Below are 2715 nucleotides of genomic sequence, written 5' to 3' on the forward strand. Positions count from 1 at the left end.
TCTCCGTAGAATAACAGCGTGCTCCAACTCCCAGTTAAATATGACCTTAAATCCAAGGTCCAACCTTTGCTACTGCGTTAAGAGTCAGTAAAAGGTAGGTTCATCTTTTTGATTTTGTTTAGATTCCTTCGTTTTGAATGCTTTTTGATCGTGTGGTGTTATGTACATAGTTCGTTGTTTTAGCAACATGAGCTAGCTGCAGGTTAACCGTCAAAGCGTGCTAACCTTGTTATAGCATATTTAACAGGTTTTTTTTAAAGTAGTCCGTTAATAGATTGTTTTTATGTCAGAGTGCGATAAGAAGTTTGTACTCCAAAATTCAATAAGTTAATATGTATAATTATTTTGTGGCATTAATCCAAGCAATAGCTAGTAGGTTAAAACAAGCTCCACAGCTTGTTGTATGTACGTTTGTTATGTGTAACAGCTTCCCCTTATGCCGTCCCGTCATACACACAAAGGAGGCCAGTTGGTTGAATTTTCTGTAATAAATGGTCAACACAAATTAGCACAGTGAGCTCCACTACTGGTTCACCAGCTCTCCGCATACACAGTAGAGCGCTGAACAGACTGCGTCTAATTTACGGTTTAGCTTTCTATTTATAGGCAACCAGTAGGGGGCGCCAAAAACCATTCATCACATAGTAATTACAAAACATATTTTAGCAAGAATTTCATCTGTATCTATTACCCGTTACATATGCATAATGTGATTCACTATCTTTCCCATTAAATTGTTTTTGTCGATACACAGACAAGAGTAAAATATGGAAGTACAATATGCATCAGTTTTCAAACTGTTTTCGTAGCATTTTCATGTACACTTATGCTAATGCTGGACATCTGCAGCTTTACATTGACAATATTTACAAAAGCAATTTAAAATAAGAAAAATTGAAAAACAAGAAACTTAAAAAATCCCCCAAAACGGGCAGGCCCTGTTGAAAATTTTAACTCCTCAACTTTACTCAACTTTCAGGATACCTACAAGAGACAGAGGAGGTTCCTTTCACCTGAACCTAAACCTAAACAGAGGTAAGTTGCAACTCTTGTGAAATCCAATTTTATATATTATCTGTTTAAATGAAAATAATTGAGATCAAAACTAATATTCTGATGATGTTCATGCACTTGACTCTTTTATAAAGATGGAAATTTCATTTTAACAATTGTTCAACCATTGAAATATTTTAGGGGAAAAATGTAATCAGAACTTTCAGACCTAAGCTCTACACTTTACCATTTAGTTGTGGACACACTGGTAGATTTTTCTTTATTACTTTTATGTAGTTTCTTTATGTATTGGTTATTTTTGCAGATCTGTGCAGCTGTTTTGTTGTCTATTGTCTTTATTTAGCAGGAGCTTGAGTCTGAAATACAGTTTCTATCTGTCTTGTAGAGTTGGACAATAAATCAGTTATATGTATCACGATACACACGTGATCGATATCAATAGATAGTAAGTCTGACAGAATATTCAATAGAATATTCTCTGAACTCTGATCCAGAACCACATACCATTCTGGAGGATGTAGGCACAGTCAAGGCTTCTCAACTAGGCCTGTCGCGATAAACGGTAAGTCAAGAAATTGAACGATAAATGAAAACTATCGACGTCATTCATTTATCGGCTATCGTCTCTGCCTGTATTTTTCTCTTTCTATTGATGACGCTGGATGAGAAGCCTCAACTCTGGTGCTATCCACTGACCCCTCCCTTCCTAAAAAATGAGGAGGGAGGATTAGTGGACTATTGCATCAGGTAGTAAGTGCTCGGATCGCTTTGTATTTCTATTGCTTTAGAGCCCGTGAGGAGTTAGCAAAGCAAAGAAATAATATCTCAAAGCTCGAAATGGAACCGGTTCAAAGCCGAACGCAACTGCAGCAGTGTGGGACTATTTCGGATTCAAACCAAATGACCGAGGCGAACCGCTGAACCTTTGCGAGCCGTATGTCGCATTTGTCATAAAAACAGTAGCAACTAAGAGCAACAATACAACCAACTTGCACGTGCACCTAAAGCACAACCATCCAGCAAAGTTTTTAAGGCTGGGGACAAAAATACAACCGGTGGCCCGTGTCCGTCTTAAGTTCACGACAGTCCACTGTCTTTGAAGCAATTAATCGAGAAATAGCGTACAAAAAGACGGCGCAAAGTGGAACGAGCTCACAGACAGCATAGTTCGATTAATTGCTAAAGAGATGCTCCATTTAATATAGTTGAAAAGCCAACATTTCGAAAAAAGTTGCAAACATTTGATAGACATTACAAAATCCCCGGAAAAACATACATATCACAAACAGCAATCCACAACTGTACCACAGTATTAAAGACGACGTACTGAAGGAGATAAAAGACATTTCATTTTACTCTGCTACGTCAGATATGTGGTCAAGTTCAAATATGAACCCCTTATATGAGCTTGACCATTCACTATATAGCTGCTGACTGGACCCTGCACTCTAAATGTTTAGACACCAGATATGTCCCAGATAACCATACTGTTGACATCCTGGAAGAAAACCTGAAATCTGCTTTAGCAGACTGGGGACTGGATGAAGACAAACTGGTCTGCATTACAACAGACAATGGTGCTAACATTGTCACTGCAATAAGAAACCTTGGCTGGCCATGGCTCAACTGCTTTGGCCACAACCCCACCTTGCTGTTTCCCATGGTCTAGACCAGTGCTTCTCAATTATTTTCCGTTACGCC

General features: G+C 38.5%; 1 long non-coding RNA gene across 1 annotated transcript; it reads left to right on the top strand.

Annotated features, from left to right (window-relative positions):
• LOC129354927 (uncharacterized) lies at nucleotides 1–1575 on the top strand. Its single transcript, XR_008605213.1, has 3 exons — nucleotides 1–94; nucleotides 980–1035; nucleotides 1509–1575. It is a non-coding gene; the product is annotated as an uncharacterized LOC129354927 (long non-coding RNA).
• Nucleotides 1576–2715: the final 1140 nt, after the last annotated feature.

This window comes from Poeciliopsis prolifica, unplaced genomic scaffold, assembly GCF_027474105.1.
Source record: "Poeciliopsis prolifica strain line A6 unplaced genomic scaffold, Auburn_PproV2 SCAFFOLD120, whole genome shotgun sequence".
NCBI lineage: Eukaryota > Metazoa > Chordata > Actinopteri > Cyprinodontiformes > Poeciliidae > Poeciliopsis > Poeciliopsis prolifica.